We start from the raw sequence: 19,345 nt of genomic DNA, 5'->3' as shown, positions 1-19,345 counted from the left end.
TTGGTTTTAAGTGATAGTGGAATTACTGAACGTAAGTTACAGATCTGGTGATTTACCTTGTCACAAGTTACAAGAGTAAGTACTTAAAGTTTCTTAGCACTTACAAGACACGCAAACTGATGCAGTGAACCAGAACAACTAAAAGTTTAGGTCTAATCCACAGTTATACCTGAATACAGTTTATATTTGTGTAGATCTAATTGTTAAGTGTGGAATGGTGGTAGTGGTAATGGTGGTGAGAGTGGGAGTGTAGACATCTCATTCTCTAGCAAATTAAATACTGCAAAATTAGGCTGTTTGTTAAAGAATACAAGACAGGGTGGCTGGGTTCAAACTATTTGGGTTCAAATCCTAGTTTTATCACCTGGCAGGCTATTTTTACCTTTCTGTGTTTATTTCTTCATCTGAAAAATAGAGATAACAGTGTGTACTTTCTATGGTTGCTGGAAGAATAAAATGAGATAATGTACGCAACGCTTAAAACAGAGCCTGACACAGAATAAGTACTCAATAAACATTAATTATTACTATCAACAGCTAGATTACTCTTTTGGTGCTTGAGAACAGTCCTTTAGAAGGATAGTTTAGTGACATTTTGGCTAAGGATTTAAGCTGTGGAGTAGACTAAAGGGTAGACTGAATGCAAAGAAAGCATTCTCTAAACATGAACTCATACGGTTACATTTATAAATCAATTATAAACTAAGTTATCCTAGTGACAATATAACTCCAAAAAGTCATGATAGCTACTTAGGATTAGGAAGTAGAATGAGACTGTAGATTGGAAATAAAAAATGACAATTATTTGTTGAGCATCTGATATTTGTTAGCAGTGTTCTGGGCTCTGAGGATAAAGAATGAACAAAACAGACAAATGTTCCAGCTCTTGTGTAATTGCATATATGAAGATGTAATAAAAAACCTAGATCATGAAGGATCATATGATATATCTCATGTAACTGGCATTTGGAAAAAGAGATAAAACTAAGGTTGTTAGAGACAATTAGGAGTTACTTCAACAAGCTACTATGCTTTACCAGGATTTACAAATCAAGGTCTATTGACCCCCTTCTCTCAATATGAAGATCAGTGATTCAAAAAATTTTTATAAAACCAATCAAAATCCATGTGTAAATCTCAGAAAGAGCAACATAAACATTTTGTTCATGCTAAATTCAGGATAAAAAAAATCCATACTTCATCATTTGACAAGTAGATAAAAACACATTTTATTTCCATATTCTAGTTAGAGACCTAACCAAAGACAGACAAGTTAGGAATTGGGAAACAGAGAAAAAAGGAAGAAAGCCATTAGAGGCAAGAAACAGAGAAAGGGGAAAGAAAAAAAAAAAAGGAAAAAAGAGAATATAGGAAATGGCAAAAATGAGGGGGAAATAAGGAGGGTGGGAAAGAGAGGGAATTAGAAGGAGAGCTAGAGCAAGAACTGAGGGGACAGCCAGAGGACCTCAAAAATCCAGATTAGTCACAGGTAATAACTTTTTATGTTTAAGCTCAGCTATTCACTGGCTATAAACATCAGAAACTCATCATTGGTATTTTATATATTATACAGAAATTAGAACCCACTAAATTATATAACCACACTGGTATTTTTACACTGATAACTACAGACAAATGCTACCTTCAGAAGACTACCCTGGCTTTTCTCTAAATTCACATTTTCCCTACTTTGGTGCCTATGCTCATACTATTTTTCCATTTGAGATGCTTTGTCCACCATCACCCCACATCCAATGAACAAGACTCATTAAATATTTATTTAGTACCTACTATATACCAGGCACTATTCTAGGCACAATTCAAAATTTTACACATATTTTAATGAAAATGGGTTATTTTAGGAAAATATTCTACTAGAAAAAAATGATTTCTTTCTTCTGCAGTTAACCTTTCTCTTCATTTGATACCATAAGCACTAAAAAAATAACATTCCTTACTTAAAAGCATTCTAGAATCTTCCCCAAAATATAGTGAGGATAACACTCCCATAGGAGTGTAAGTCCTACAGATCCTCCAAAGTGCAATTAATCTGTATTAATTCCAGCTGCTAAATGTTGACAGTACAGTTTTGAAGCTTATAATAACTATGTCAAAATGTTAAATAGCAGGGGTACCTGGGTGGCTCAGTCAGTTAAGTGTCTGACTCTTGATTTCCGCTCAGGTCACGATCTCGCAGTTCATAGGATCAAGCTCCGCCTTGGGCTCTTTGTGGACAGCATGGAGCCTGCTTGGGATTCTCTCTCTCCTTCTCTCTCTGCCCCTCCCCCACTTGCTGTCTCTCTCAAAATAAATAAATAAACATTTTTAAAAAGTTAAGTAAGAGGTGCCTGGGTGGCTCAGTTGGTTGCTCAACTTCGGTCAGGTCAAGATCTCACAACTCGGGTTCGAGCCCCGCGTTGGGCTCTGTGTTGACGGCATGGCCTACTTCAGATTCTGTGTCTCCCTCTCTCTCTGTCCCTCCCCCACTCACACTCTCTCAAAAAAAAATTAAAAAAAAAAATAAAAACAAAAATAATTAAAAAATAAAAAGTTGAATAATAAAAGTAATTTGAAATTTCACCCCCATCAAAATGGAATCCCAAAGACATTCCCAAAATGGGTAGTCATGGCTGATCTTGTTCAACCCAAGCAATATATCACAGGAGGGAGAACGAATGATTTTAAGATCAGCAGCATGACTGTGATTTAGATAACTTGCTTCTGCAGATATAAACATCACTTGGATGAGGAACTTACCACAAATATTAAAGGTGGAATTAAATGATGGGTGAGAAGCCATTAGAACAGTACTTTCTTTAAAAAGAACTGTGGAACTAACTGTACAGATATGCTTAAAATTGAATGTGCATTCAAATTTAGGTAAACATAATTACAGATTCTGATGAAAATGTCTAGATACTTAGTATACACTGGTGTTCCAATACAGTCAACAGCGAAAGAAATATGTTCTATGAAATTAATATTATAGGCTAGGGAACTGCTAGGGAATCACCCTATAAGTCATCCGGTTTATTTGTACTATCAAACAATACGTCTTGACATTTTGCATGAATGTCTCTACTGACATAGTATTCACTTCCTCACAACGCTTCTCCCATCATTGGACAATTGCAGTAATTAGAATCCTTACATTGAGCTGAAGCATGCCTCCTTTTCATTTCTAAAAATCCTTTGACAAAGGGCTATCTAGGATACAGGAAGCTCCGTAAGTCTTGCCTACTGCTATACTCTCAGTGGCTAGCACAATGTGTGACACATAGTAAACATGCCATAAAAATGAGTACATGGCTGATGACTGCCTACAGGACTCAGTCACGAAGTCCAGTCCAGTTGTCCTTTAGGGCTCCAACTCTGAGGTGAAGGAACTTTTCTTTCCAATCCTTGTGGATACTTTTACAAAATGCGAAATTATGTGGTTGAATGTCATGACAATTTAAATGCTTATGCTTCCATTTGCACTTACCTTGTACCAACTCAGAAACTAAGGGTTTATAAGCAGATCAGTCTCATTTTCCCTACCTCTTTGTTCCTACAGGCCCTGCTCATTTTATGTCCAGATGTTGCGATAGCCTCCTGTTTTCCCTGCACCCTACTGCCAAATTAATCTCCTGATTAAATCATCCCACTCCTTTTCTCAAGACCTGGAATCTCACCACTCCTTATAAGATAAAACCCACACTCCTTTGCCTGCATTCCAGACCCTTTCTCATCTGACCTAAAATCTGTATCTCCAACCATATTTCTCCTACTCACATACACGTACTACATCCACTTCAAATGCGTTGATCTCTGCAGAGTTCCCCCCAACCCATGCTTACGCATTATTCTAGGCTTTGTTTTCTTAGGCTGGATATTCCTTTCCCCTCCTTTTAGGCTGCCTCAAACCCTGAACTTTTTTTTTCTTTGTTTTATGGGGAAAAATTCACAGAACACAAAATTAACTATTCTAAAGTGCACAACTCAGTGGTATTATGCACATTCTTCAAGCTGTGCAACCAGCACCTCTATCTAGTTCCAAAACATTTTAATCACCTCAAAAGGAAATCCTGTACCCATTAAGCAGTCACTCCCCCTTCCCCCAGGCCCTGGCAACCACTAATCTGCTTTCTTTCTCTATGGATTTGCCTCTTATGGATATTTCATATTAAAGGAATCATACTTAATTCCCATGTTTCTTTTTCTGTATATATTTTTTTGTTTTCTCCCCAAAAGGTCACCCTGTCAATCTTTGAATTTTTCAAGTTTGTTTAACCCATCTACATGGTTTTTTCTGGGTACACCCTCTACTCCCCACCGATGTGCCATTTCCTGAACTTTTGTAGCATTTGCTTTCTGTCTTACTTATTTTAGCTCTTAATCATATACTGCTCTGAAGTGTTCGTTACATGTTTCAATTTCACCCCATTTTGATTCATGTGGACTATAAACTCCTCCTTCTAGCAGCTTTGGTGTCTCCCTTTGTGCCTACAACCTACCTGAACATGTGTGCCATCCACAGTTTCCAGCCACACACAAATGAATAACAAAACTAAGGAAACAAATCTGGATCATCAGCAAGAGAAAGCTTCAAATTCATTTCAGTTCATCTTTCTTTTTATCAGGCTCTACCCTCCCAGCCATTTTGCTTCTCTCTCTTGGTATTTCTATCAGGGCCCTTCTTTGCCCTAGTAGGAGGTGAACAGGTGTGGCTACAGAAGGATAATGGCAGGCTGCCCAAGGGTGGAGAGTGCAAATTCCCTGCATTGATCTTTTGCTAAGGGACTCCTACCTTCATTCTATATCCACAGAGGGAAAGCCTGCTGAGAAGAGGGGGTGTACAGAGATGTCACAAGGCCATATAAAAAAAAGCTTCCTCTATTTGCTTTGCTTTTATATGTATATCAATTTCTTTGGTATTTTGATTTGAAGTCACTCATAAACCCATATCTGCCTTGTGAAAGGAGATTAACTGTTAAATAATGACGGTAATACCTGTGATTCATATATGAAATAGCACAGTGATTAAATTATTTTATATACTATAAACAAATCAATAGGCCCAAACTTGATACTCTTTTATCTAATATTTAACAAAATGTTTGAAAAGGATCCTGTTTTATTTTATTCATGAGTAAGAAGTCTTAATGACATTTTAATGTACATTATTATGAGTTTTTCTCCAGCTGTAGTATTAAATAGAATTTGTTACAGTTGCTATTAGAAGCCTCGAAACAAGAATGTAAAACAGTGCTCTGGCCCTTAGGCCATTTAAAACCTGTTTTTCTGACCAGAACAACTAAAAGATCCAACACAGAATGCTGAAGTCTATAATTAACATTTTTCCCCCTTTTCATATCCCATTTTGCCCGATTTACAACAAGTAAAATGGATCTCTCTTCTGGCATTAATTTCAAATCATTATTTATCATCAAAAAATGTTAAATACAATAAAGAGTAATTTAGGGAATTCCTTAAATATGTAGAGAAGACTAGCACTGAGAATCCGATACAAGTGATATGAAAAAACCTGTCCTCAAAATCAGATCGAGTTTAAAAATATTTTTAAAGTACTTAGAATGTACCCAGCCTCTCTGTGCTACAGGCTGTGAATTAGGGAAATCAAATCAAATTTAGAAGAATTCATAAAGTACTTCTAATGCACTCAGTCCCCAAGCTACAGGCTGTGAATTAGGGAAATCAAATCAAGTTTAGAAGTATTTATAAAGCACTTATCATTGCCAGTCCCCTGTGCTATAGGCTGTGAATTAGGGAAATCAAATCAAGTTTAGAATTTTTATAAAGTACTGATAATATACCCAGTTCCCTATGCTATAGGCTGTGAATTAGGGAAGGTATGCAGTACATATATATGTAAGAGGAATAAGAACTACAACATTCATTTCTATCCTCTATGAATTAACAATTTTTCTTGGTACACAGAATTCGTACATAAAAATTGTAAGAGGGGCACCTGGGTGGCTCAGTCGGTTAAGCGTCCGACTTCGGCTCAGGTCATGATCTCATGGTTCATGAGCTTGAGCCCTGTGTCAGGCTTTGTGCTGACAGCTCAGAGCCTAGAGCCTGCTTCAGACTCTGTGTCTTCCTGTCTCTCTCTGCCTCTCCCTCACTTGTGCTCTATCTCTCTCTCTCTCTTAAAAATAAACAAACATTTAAAAAAATATATGTAAAAAAAATTGTAAGACATGACAGCAAAGAATCAGCAAATATAAATGTGTAATACAAAATATGGGATGCATTAAATTACATTTCAGAGTAGATCTGGCTTCTAATTGTTTTCCTTCAGCTAAGATGAAAATTAGCTTGCATTTCCTGAATTCAAAAGCTGGTGGCCAGTGTAAATATTTTACATACCTTGCATGACAAAGGACATCAACCTGACGTTTTAAAACGTAATGTGCTTAAAGGAGACAAATTAATCGTGTGTATGTATCGTACTTTGCTAGGATTAAAGATTGTTCCAGCAGACACAGAGAAATACACAGCATGAATCATGTGCACAACCTAAAAATGTCTTAGATTTTCTCGGCTTTTACTGTACTGTGGTTATATGCCTCCCTGGTGCTAGATGCTGGTTCACCTACCCAGCATGATATGCTCTCCAGACTAAGAAGTACTAGTTCACTGTCTCTAAGGCCATGTTTTCAGATGGGCAGATTTTATTTCCTATGTAAGGATATCTAGTGTTGAAAAGCAAGTGGTCAGTCACTCATTAAATGTTTGTGGAGTTTGTGGAATTGAATAAACTGCAGTGAAATCTGTAAAATTTGAGAGTTTCGATTATATCTGAACTATATTGCACTCTATTTTGCCATGGCAGCCTATATATGAATGGATTAATTCTATTTAACTTCACATAAGCTCCTTCAAAATGTATTTTCCTTATCATTTTTCCCCCAAAGTGTCATGTTGTTCACAACTTATGTTTAAGTGGTTAATAAGATATTTTCTGTCAATGTAACATCAGAACCAAAATGACAGACAATTTATATGTGAGTATAGCAATTGGAAATAGCTATAATAAATCATCTGACCAAAGGATAGTCATTTCAAACAGTATCTGGGTTTCCGTTTGCTCAAATATTATAGTCTAGATATATAAAAGTTCTTTATTGGTTTTTTTTTAACGTTTATTTCTATTTTTGAGACAGAGAGAGACAGAGCATGAACGGGGGAGGGTCAGAGAGAGAGGGAGACACAGAATCTGAAACAGGCTCCAGGCTCTGAGCTGTCAGCACAGAACCCCACATGGGGCTTGAACTCACAGACCACGAGATCATGACCTGAGCTGAAGTCAGACGTTTAACCGACTGAGCCACCCAGGTGCCCGCTTTATTGGCTTTTAAAGAAAAGTAGCTAGGGGTGCCTGGGTGGCTCAGTCGGTTAAGCGTCCAACTTGGTGTCAGGTCACCATCTTGCTGTTCACGAGTTTGGGCTCTGTGCTGACAGCTCAGAACCTGGAACCTGCTTCAGATGCTGTGTCTCCCTCTCTCTCTGCCCATCCCTGCTCACGCTCTCTGTCTCTCAAAACTGAATAAACATTTAAAAAAAAATTAAAGAAAAGTAGCTAACTTTATTTCCTGGGGGTGGGGGGGATTTTAAAAAATATTTTAATGGGATAGTCCCAGTGAACTTTGTTTTACATTTCTATTAAGTATAAATAATTTTTTGTAAGTAATTAGGTTACAAATTCACTTGTATAATTCACCCCTTAAATATTTTCACTGTGAGAGGTGCCTGGGTGGCTCAGTTAGTTAAGTGTCTGACTCTTGATTTCGGCTCAACTTATCAGGTCATCATCTCAGGTTTGGTTTCTGAGTTCGAGCCCCGTGTTGGGGCTCTGCGCTGACAGTTTGAGGTCGGCTTGGGATTCTGTGTCTCTCTCTGCCCCTCCCCCACTTGCACACAAGCACTTTTTCCTCGCCCTCAAAATAAATAAATAAAAAATTAAAAGTATACATATATATATGTATATATATATATATTCACTGTGAGAACATTTAAAATAAATCTTTTGCAAAGTGAATAATCACCTTGTCATTTGGATTTTCAATAACAGTAGTACCCTATTAACAAAGGGTGCATTCTACCTTCTTTGTTAATAAATTTATTACTGAGAAGACAGAAAGTAATGCAATAATACATTATTCATAGTATATAATACATACATATGAACTAAAATAATATAGTAATAAGGGACCCAGGAAAAATATTCAAGGACACAGGTTTTCCCCTACTTCATACGCAACTCAAAGACAGCTGTCTGACTCCATGTTGGTCTAGCAATGCTGCCTACTCACAGGACATGGGCCAACCTGTGGCTTCTCTAGATACCACCTCTCCCACTACTGTTCTTGTTAAATCTAGTTGACAATAATCATAAACCCTAGGAGAGATGGAAATTGTTAGTCTTGTTCATTGCTTTATCCTTCTTCTCTAAAACAGCTCCTGGCAGAAAGGAGGAGCTCAATAGATATTTGTTGAATAAATAAATCTTCGTTAAAAAGGAACTTCTTCCCAGTCAATCTGTCCTTCGAGGTATCATCACATGAAGTTTGTGTTAACCACAAACAAACTCTAAGCGCTATAAACTGAATTTTGTTAGCTGAAGTTTGCCTTGTATTAAGGACTAAATTATCAGAAACGGGGGAGACAGAAAGAAGAGAGAAATATTCAATATTCCTGATACAAAATTTATAAAAGCTTTTACAACTGTTTTCATTTAGATAAAGGTTATTCTAAAGACATCAAGCTGGGGCGCCTGGGTGGGCCAGTTGGTTAAGTGTCCGACTTCGGCTCAGGTCATGATCTCGCGGTCTGTGAGCTCTAGCCCCGCGTCGGGCTCTGTACTGACAGCTTAGAGCCTGGAGCCTGTTTCAGATTCTGTGTCTCCCTCTCTCTCTGACCCTCCCCCATTCATGCTGTGTCTCTCTCTGTCTCAAAAATAGATAAACGTTAAAAAATTAAAAAAAAAAAAGACATCAAGCTGATATAAACTCAAAAGAGGTTCCAAAGAAAGTGACAAGAAAAATGTAACCTGTAATCTGGTTCAAAGGCAAAACCACTTAATTTTCCCTTTAGGATTTCTAGAACAATGCAACAGAAAAAAGGAAAAATGAGTTAATTCAAAGGCTATTGCTCTGGCCTGTTGTATGCACATATACTTGTATGTATATTATATATTGCTCTATGTTTATTTATATATTATATTAAATACACATTACATATATAATATACTAAAAATATACCTTTTAGGGATACCTGGGTTGCTCAGTTGGTTGAGCATCCAACTTCAGCTCAGGTCATGATCTCATGGGTCATGGGTTTAGGCCCCATGTCAGGCTCTGTGCAGACAGCTCAGAGCCTGGAGCCTGCTTCAGATTCTGTGTCTCCCTCTCTCTCTGCCCCTCTCCACCCCCTCTCTCTCAAAAATAAACATTAGAAATTTGAAAAATAAATAAAAAATAAAAGCTCTGTTTGTCAGTGTATGCTAAAGATCAAATAGGGAACATAAATATAAACCAAATCAAATCTTACGTATGGCTGAGAAAATTAAGAGGCTGTAACAGAGATGGGATATTTTTCTCCTTTCAAATAGAGGCTAGTCAAGCAAAGACTACAGAGGAGACCAAAATGTGGAATAAAAGTAAGTATGAAATAAAACTGGATATAACCAAAAAGAATTCATGTGGTGTCTTACCATTATCTTCACTGGCTTTCAAGGAATAAAATAGGTAGAGGATTCTCAATGTTTGATTTGCTCTTTCCCTTGATTTTTAGTGAGAAGAGTTACAGGCATACTAAAAAACAGAAAAGCTATAAATGTATCCTTTTAGTTACAGATGTAATTTTATATTACTGGCTAAACTTTGGAAAAGAGGGAAAAATATAAACAATTTTAAAACCCTCACTATTTAACATAACTGTCATAATTTTTGTATATTCCTTCCCTTCCAGACTTTTTCATACACATACATTTATATAAGGTTGTAATCAATAGTGCAAATACATTTTATGCTACTTTCAATATTTTTCAGATTTGTTATCATTTTCTAAATTGTCATTGATGAGTGTGTAACATTCTACCTACTGATTACACCATAATTTACTTAACTGTTTCCCTGCTATTGAATAAGTTACTTCTAAGTGTTGGTCCCTATAACAATGCTTTTATGAAAGTCTCTGTGTATATTTTTTTTCCTATATCCTGCATATCTTCGGGAAATGTTCCATAAGTACGAGTACAGCATCCCAGTGTTTGATACACTGCCTGGTCTCTTTCTAAGCAGCCGGAACTCAATCATAGTGACATCAGAAATACATAAAAGTACAAGTTTCTTCAATTCCAGAACCAAAAATTTTAGAATTAAAAAAAAGTATCATCAATAATCACTAGGAAGGGTACACAGATGTTCTACTATTATTAAACTGGAATTGAGGCGTACAAATCCATTATCTTGTAAGTCTGTTTAATGTGAAACCTCTGGGGGTGAATCATCCCCAGTGAGCTTATAAAACCAAGTCCTGAAGTTGCAGTATTTGAACTTGGAGACTCAGGATTCCTGACGACCATTCTAAGGTAAGAGGAACCAGTAACACTCAGACTATGAAGTGAGCCGGCTAGTCTCTCTTGACACAAGCTTACTGACAACACTGAGCTTCTTTAAGTAATACAATGCCAAGCCAATGGAGTTAATTTTACAGGATGATCCCAAGAGAGTCTATCATGGGGAGACTGCAGCAATGAACTTAACTATAGCAAGGGTAAGGCCCACTAAAAATAATCTAAACTAAGTGCACTCATCAGTGTAGGTCCAGGCCATCTCATGGGATGCAGGAGAAGGGGGGTTCCAAAAACAGTATCTATCAGAATTCTTTTGGAGAGTCTGTTAAAACATATCCCCAGAGTTTCTCTGACTCAGTAGGTTTGGGTGTGGCCCTAGAATTTGCATTTCTACCAAGTTCCCAGATGATGCCGATGCTGCTGGTCCAAGGACCACACTTGAGAACCACCACCTTGGACGATTTCTTCATTCTTTTTAAAACATTTATTGAGTGCCTACTAAGTATGGTGCTATATGCTGGAGTTAGGAAGATGAATAAAACCCAGTCAGTACCTACTTCAAGTAACTGATAATCTATATTTTTGTAGACATTGTACTGCTCTAGTCCTATATGCCAACAAATTTGGACCTCACTGAAAACAAAGCTTAAAAATATATTATACTGCTTTTAAATAAAGCCAGGATGTTTTTAATTAGTTCCAAATGCTTTAGGAAAACATGTAGTAATCCTACATTGGCAAATGTCTGAGTATTTTCTTCACTCTTCTGGATTTTACCGACATGTGCAAATAATTTGTTAAAGTATCTTCTTCATTTACATATATACCATTCATACATTTGTTCTCTTTCACAAACTGTATCCACTACATAAAACAAGTGACAGAATTTATCTAAACACTTTTCCACATGCAATCAAAAACTTGTTTACACAGGTAATTATCAACTGACAGAAAAGAATGACATTTAGCAAGGTAGGACTTTGGGATTCTCTGCTTTAGATTCAGACTTCCACAACACTGGAAAAAGTGAATGGCAAGTAAACAATTTGCATGAGGGTGGCCCAAACCTAACTGTTAAATACTACTGTCAGCTGATTCACAGAATTAATGAACTTGCTTTTGACATGGCTACTAAGCTTCTATCTCTAACAGAGATGTGTTGGCTTGCCATAACTACTGTTGGCAAAAAATAAAAATAAAAAATAAAGCATGTATTAAGTTGTATGATCTGTGGATCTGCAAAAGCATTAAGTATTATTTATACTTCAGTACATTATTTTCTAGTGTGATTGAAAGGTTCGCCTCATTTCAATCTATTAAGAAGCTACTTTAAAAGTCTGGAAGAACTAACTCATGGAGACACTAGATAATTCATCTAACATCGTAGTGAAAATAAAAAGACATAATGAGATATAATATTCAGATACTTGATTACCGTAACTCATAACCTTAATTTTGATTACATTTCCTAGGAAAGTTGATGTTGGAGAATAACAACTTGTTTTCTTTGAGGGGAAAAAATGGTTTAAGGAAGACTTGTATTGATTTTTCAGAGAAAAATAAAGGCATGTATGAGAAAATATATCCTTTCCGATCACTGCTATTTCCAATGGTTACTTTCCTATTCGTTTCAAAGAGGCTGGTTTATGGAGAAACTGGAACATGAATCACCTTAATTTTATTTTTCCTCCTCCAGATCACCTCTTTCAAACTCCCACGCATGTTATCTATTCCCTAAAGGCCTTGTTTTCAGGTAGCAAGGAAACTAGGAACTAAGCTCTCAAATTTTTGCTGACAGTGATTTAAAGAACCAACCCTGCTAAGAATATTGGCATTTTGAAAGTGGACTTCAAACTTTCAAATGACAAATACAGTTTGAGAGGTGAAATGCCAGCTAGTGGGGTGGGGTCAAAGTTAAGGGGTTCTTCCTAGCACTTCATCATTGTACTCAGAGAGTTTGACAGGTCTGTTTCCCCACTGGCTTCCTTATAAAGGAAAATTTATTTCTTAAACATACAGGATAAGAATATTCTCTTTCCAGTCACTTTCCCAGATTCCCTTCTGAAGCAACTTACAGAGCCAGAGAGAACAGCACTGCTAGGTGGCAATTTCAGAATTTAAAGATATATATATTTAATTTTAAGGCTTATTTATTTTTGAGAGAAAGAGACAGAGTGGTAACAGGGAAGGGGCAGAGAGAGAGGGAGACACAGAATCCAAAGCAGGCTCCAGGCTCTGAGCTGTCAGCACAGAGCCCAATGAGAGCTCTAACTAGAGAACAGTGAGATCATGACCTGAGCTGAAGTCTGATGCTTAACTGACTGAGCCACCGGGGGCCCCCAGAGACATTTTAAAATTCTGTGATGTCACTGAGGAGCACGGTAAATTCTTAGAAACCAACCTTGTATTTGAGGTCTATGCACGGTAACTGCAATCTGCTGATTGTGGGAGTTGACCATACACAGATCTCTTACACTCCTACTCAGGGTATTTCCCTATTTTTCTACCTCCCTCCTATCTCCCTTCTCCTTATCTGTGGTAAACTGTGAAGGAATTCACACCCCAGGTTTATGCTAATATGAACTCTTGCCAGAAGGTCAGAAAATCTGTTTCAGTAAGTTTTATCCACATTGTTAACTCTCCTAGATGAGTTCACAAATGAAAGCGTTTTTTAAGAAATAGTGAATCAGTCAAACTAGCAATGAATTTATTATCTAAAATCAATGAAGTAGAATGTCTCCTAAACAGATAATCAAATTGAACTAAACCATTATGTGATCTAGTTTAAAACCTGACCATGAAGTTTTAAATTTCAATTTTAATTGATTTGTGTTGCATGAATTGATCATTTCATATTTTCCCTTTATATCTGAGAAATCACAGTAGGGAAAGGAGACTCATCGCACCGTGTCGCAAAAAAGATCTTCAAGTTGAGAACGGCCTAGTCACTGAAATAGCTGAAGGTACAGCAATGACTCTGAGAAAGCCCAAACGGAAGAGAGTGGAAGTGAATATTGCTCCTCCTCCCCAACCCGAAGGGGAAGCCACAGGAAAAGGAACACTCACCTACAGGCACAGGCCTAAGCTTTCTTTGCCCTCTGTCTCCCTAACCCTTTAATTATATTCCTACATGGGCTCTGTAGCTCCATATTCCCGGAACAGAATGGGCTTCAGACCTGGAATCAAGTCTCTTACTTTCTTGCAGAGGAGACACTTCACAACAAGATGTATTTAACAATTCATAAGCAGAATTTAAAATTTATTATTTGGGGGTGCCTGGGTGGCTCAGTTGGTTGGGCATCCAATTTTGGCTTAGGTCATGATTTCAGGGTTCGTGAGTTCAAGCCCTGCATCGGGCTCTGTGCTGACAGCTCAGAGCCTCGAGCCTGCTTGAGGCTTCCTCTCTCTCTGCCCCTCCACCGCTTGTGTGCTCACTCTCTCTGAAAAATAAACACTAAAAAATATTTTAATTTATTATTTGGATGATGCATGGTTTTCTAATTACTCCCTACTAGTAAAATGGTGGGCTATTAGGAGGCATACTCACTTTTAAGCTTCTAAAAGCCAATTTTTGGTTATAGCTTGTCAGAAAAAGACCCAATTCTTACAACAAGTACAAGTCACTTTTAGTCTTTTAGTCGGAGATAAAAACCTGTCTTTTGATTTGAAGGTTCACAGGCCTCATTATACAATAAACCTGCTCCTGGATAACATACGTTAAATACTCACAGAGTATACCATAAAAATATGTAAAGAATAGAACTTATCAAATAAAAGCACAATCTGCACCTAGATGGCATTAGATACACAATGTTGACACAAGAGGATCCACGTTGTGTCTACACAGGACTCACAAATATAATGTAATAAAACAAAAAAATTATTTGTCTGATTTTTTATTGAAAATCATCAAGAATAGGAAATAAAATTTAAAATTGAAGAGTGATGAAATATTTCCAGAAACATTTTATAAATTGATCACCACATGGTAAGTATTATCTTTAGCTCATTCTTAACAATGATCTCAAAATTAATACTAGGGTGAATTATTAGCATTTGTAGAAGAGTTAGCTATATGATGTGGATAACCATGAAGTTTCTCTTTAAAATATCTGCTCAGTTAAATTCAGGACAAGGTCATATCATTTAAGATACACAGGTTTTACGATAAAGTCTTAAAATCATACCAAAAAAAAAAAAAAACCCAAAAAACAAAAAACAAAAGCATAGAAAAATAACTGCAATACTTTCCCATTTCATAGACGAGGAAATGCAGAGTTAGAAAGGATAAGTGATCAATGGCCATTACCACCCTGCTTGTGCTGGAGCTCATCTGATCTCAGAAGCAAAGCAGGGCCAGGCCTGCTTAGTAATCAGATAGGAGAAAGAACAAGTGACTTGCCCCGTTGTAATAACTTAAACTGTGAAAAATGTAAACATTCATGTTCTGGGTTAAATATTCAGTATTAAAATGTTAATATGTATTGATTGTTAAAGAAAAATATTTCTTGGTATATAAACATTCAAAAAAATAAATAAGCACATACTCTTATTGGTGATAGCTTTTGTCTTAACATCTAAAAAGCTATCTCCAAAATATGGTCTATTGTATTTGAATCTATTTCCAAGAGCCAACTTAAGTAATTAAGGTAAATAAAAATAAAACGTGACATTTTCATTAACTTAGTTCTAAAACATATGCCATATAACTTCTCAAAATCTACCTCCGTATTGTGGTAAAATACAAATACTAAATGAGAAACTCCATGAAGATTTCAAATAATCTTCAACTTAAAAATTTTATCTAGAATGTTATGACATGTATAATATGTGGGGGCTGTCTATGCTTGCAGGATGGTTATTCACAAATCTTACTGTACTTTGGTGGAGTCAAATTAGATCAGTTTCAAAGGATTCTGTAAGCACTTTTTGTTGCTTTTAGGCCTCAACTATCTACCCTAATATCAAGATTTGCTAGGAAAAATAAGAAAAGCAACTTAAAAATTCAGTTTAACTGTTTTCAAGAACGGGGAGCGTATGTTTACATTTACAGATTGGTGACTTAAATCAAGTTTTTTTGATTAGCGATTTTTAAAAAAATCCTCTACAACTGGTATTTATTTAGTGGAAACAGAGGAGACCAAAAACTTCTTCTAGTACATTTACTATACCTTTGGACATATATTTCCAAGTTCAAGCAACAATGAATTTAGTGGGACACCCACAAATCAGAATGATGACATTTTCTGTGTTATCCATTAGCAGATCGATCGATCGATCAATCGATCCTATCAAAGAAGTAAAAGTATGGGCCAGGATTTATAAGAGAATTTGTGAAGTATTACTTTAACATTTTTTCCCTACTTTATGAAAGTCTTGTCATTAGCAACCGTTTTACAATTTGAAAACTAAATGAAGTGTATTAATACTTGTGTATGTTTTCACAGCATTGCCTTTCACACAGCTTTCACATGCATAATTATCTTAATAATTAAGGTTCATGGCAAACATCTTATTTTCAGAGAATTACAGAAGAGAGAAAAATAAGTATTTGTTTACAGTTCTGTAACTTACTAACTAAAAGCAATTAGCCGTGATCAGTAATGCATTTCTAATTCATACGCCTAAAGTCAGGCTTTGTCTCCCATATAAAATTTAAATGTCATAGGGATTTTGAAATTAATAGCAAATTTTAAAAATTGATATAGTTTTTAAAATGTAATTCTGAAATATACGAAGAAATGAATATTAAGGAAATTTGTCCCTTGAAAGAAAAGTGTATTCAATTATTAAAAACACCAATCACAAAAATATATCAAAGTATTTTAAGTTCAATAAAGAATACGATGCTGGCAGACATATATGTTTTACTTTTTAAAATTATATTCTTATAATTTAAAAGAATGAAAAACAATGTCCAAAAATCTTAGCCAAGAATTCTCCAAACCTTCAGCATTCATCAATGCCATGCTTTTATAGTAGTTATTGTAAAGACTAGAAACAAACTTTTAAATATGAAAAAGAATTTTGGTTTAAAAATGAAAACAACACATTTCTCCCCTTCAATGAGTTGTAGAAGATTAAAATGGTCACAAGGTGATTCTAAGATGCTTTAAGTTATAATTATCAGCAAGTGAACATATATAACTTAAATAACGGAGAAAAACCACGTGGAGTACAGAGTAAGGCAAAATAGATGGTTTTGTAACAAGCTTCATTTTTTGGCTAACATAACGTTAGTTTTAAATTTTCATATATCACTATGGCACCGTATTAGCCACAGAATGCATCTGTGCACCTGACAACAGACAACACAAAAATTATGTTAAAACTTGAACAGGTTCTCTTGAAACGTCACTCCTAACGCTAACTGGTAACATGGGTAAGTGTCTTCCACAAAACAATCATAAGAGTGTGAAGTATTTCTTTAAAAGAGAAGCCCCAGGGAATGTCTATGTCAGTCTCTATACCAGAAGGGTTTCCTAAATCATCTAACACCATCCGTTTGGTTCTGCTCTCAGTTAGTGATTGATCATTTAGCTATAGACAGAAGACTGCCACAGAACATCTGAGATTTGTGGAAGAAGATGATACCTGGGTCCTTTTAAAGAATAAGTTATTCACTCTTCTCTCAACAACTCTGCTTACAATTTGTTTCATGAATGATAAAAACAGTTGACATTAAAATAATGCACTTCAAAATAAGGAGACTTCTCCAGGAATTGGGTTCCTAACAACTCAGTTCAGCATCTTGCTTGGTTTTGTTTTCAGATGATGATTTAAACAAAATTAATTTTACACTTCATCCCCCAATCTTAAAAGGAAAAGAAGAAAAACTTCAGCTTCTTCATGGCAGATTACTATTATTTGACTTTATTCCTCTAAAATAGAAACTGTCTTCCCAAGAAAATAGTGAATTATCCTTAGACTCAAGTGAATTAGATTCTTATGTTAAAACAACAGCACAGCCAAATAATCACTATATAGTATAATCGTCACCAACATCACCTTGCAAATTCTGGGTACATCAACACATTTCGCAAAATGCAATTAGAGTGAGGCGACTCACCTAAGCAACGGAAGCTAACAAGAAGAATTTAGAAATGCAGCCTTCTGATCCCCAGCAGAGGTAAAGGCCCCTTCTTTACCTAACAACTGATCTTATATAAAAGCAGCAAATAGGTTACTCCCAGTTTCTGCCTCCTTACCTTAGGCTCCTCCCCAAATACCAAAGCATACAGTACCACAACTACACACCCACTTTGCAACCCCTGCACTGAGGGACCAGCGCTTTTTAAGTTACCTGCCTCTCCCAACCTCAGAGTACACAGAGCGGGCGCTGAGGCTCGGCAAGTGTAGGAGCCCCCAACCGGGTAATTTCACCTTTCCCAACGCGGGGGTGGGGCGGGGGACGCACGCATTCTCCATCCCCCTGCGACCCTAGGGAGTCTGGCCAACATCCCAGCCCCTCCACTCGGCTCACCGCCTGCACAGCGCTCAAGGGCGCCGGGATGGGGTGACCCCAAGGGTGCCCCTCGCTCAACTGTCACCGCGCCCCCCACACAGTGACCGCCGCCTGGGCTATGGGGACTGAGCAGGAGACTCCACGGCCGAGGGACGGACACGCATCGGAGCCCGCGTTTCGGTCCCAAAGTTCGCCTCGAGCGCCTCCTGGACGCCCGCGCACCTCCGCCAGGGGCTCGGAGGTCCCCGGTTCTCTCGGACCGCGACCCAGGCGCTTCCTCGAGGGGGCCTGTCCCGGGAGCGCGGGACGCACGGCTGGCGTCTCCCGGTGCGCGGCCGCCGCTCCGTGTGGGGCGTCTCGCGTGCAGCCCGTGCCCTCCCCCGCCTGGAGGGCTCTTTCTGCGCCCGGACTTCTCAGCGCGCGCGCCAAGACCCTCGCCCGGGACCTGCCCGCTCCCGTCCCCTCAGACTCGACGCCGCAGCCCGGTCCCCTCAGCCCCACGGCCCCGCAGCCCCGGCCCTCCTCGGGCCCCGACCCTTCGGCGCTTCCCCGCCCTCCGGACTCCCCCTCGACCCGCGGCCCCGCCGCCCCCAGCGCCGCCCCGCACCCGGACACTGACCTGCGGCGGCACCCCGCTCCGGCGTCCCGGCGGCCGACCCGAGCGCCCCAGGCGGCGGCTTAGGCGCGGGCGCGGGCTCGGGCTCAGAGTGCGGTCGGCCCCGCCTGCCCGAGGCCGAGCCGGGCCGGGCCGGGGGCGGGCGCCGCGCGGCGCGGGGGCGGGCGCGGGGGCGGAGAGCACGCGGCGCGGGGCGCCAGCCGCCCGGCGCACAGTAGGGCCCCTGGCCGTGCAGGCTGCCTTGGCGCGCGCCCACTCGACTCGGCCTCGTTCGTTCCTCACAACCACCGCTGGGAGGCGGCTCAGAAATGGTCCCATTTTACAGAGCGGGCGTTCGAACACAGCTCAGATAGGGACCCGTAGGGCCACGTCTGGGAAGAGCACGAAGTGCGGGTTCCGGAGCCCGCCTTCCATCTCCAGGCCGGTGTGTCTCACCCTTCGCACTGTGGTCTGCGAGGCTTCTTTCTTACAAGTTGTTATTTTTAATGACATTCTTAAAAAAGAAGTTAAGTCGTGTTGAGGATCACCGTTGGGCCGTTTAGCTGACGGCCCAGTGGTCCTGCACGCTTTCAGTGCACCCCTTTTGCATTTGTACTTCACGCCGGTGTCCATTAGTCCTTTAAAGTGACAGAGTTTTGGTTTTAATCATTAAAAGCATTTCTTAAACTCATTAACATAATTT

General features: G+C 38.6%; 1 protein-coding gene across 4 annotated transcripts in view; it reads right to left on the bottom strand.

Annotated features, from left to right (window-relative positions):
* PPARG (peroxisome proliferator activated receptor gamma) overlaps positions 1-18,764 on the bottom strand; it is a 134,512-nt gene extending 115,748 nt beyond the window's left edge. For 2 of the 4 annotated variants that reach the window (XM_042911103.1, XM_042911077.1), the window contains exon 1: positions 18,667-18,764. The gene's annotated coding sequence lies outside the window, so the exon portion shown is untranslated. Of the gene's footprint in view, positions 1-17,651; positions 17,731-17,885; positions 18,135-18,666 lie in introns of those variants that run through there. The other 2 variants (XM_042911089.1, XM_042911082.1) reach the window with 2 other exon arrangements.
* Between the last annotated feature and the right edge of the window lie 581 nt (positions 18,765-19,345).

The sequence above is a fragment of the Panthera leo genome, chromosome A2, assembly GCF_018350215.1.
Source record: "Panthera leo isolate Ple1 chromosome A2, P.leo_Ple1_pat1.1, whole genome shotgun sequence".
NCBI classification, from domain to species: domain Eukaryota; kingdom Metazoa; phylum Chordata; class Mammalia; order Carnivora; family Felidae; genus Panthera; species Panthera leo.
Note: the sequence above shows the minus strand (reverse complement) of the source record. Positions and strands in the feature narration are given on the sequence as shown.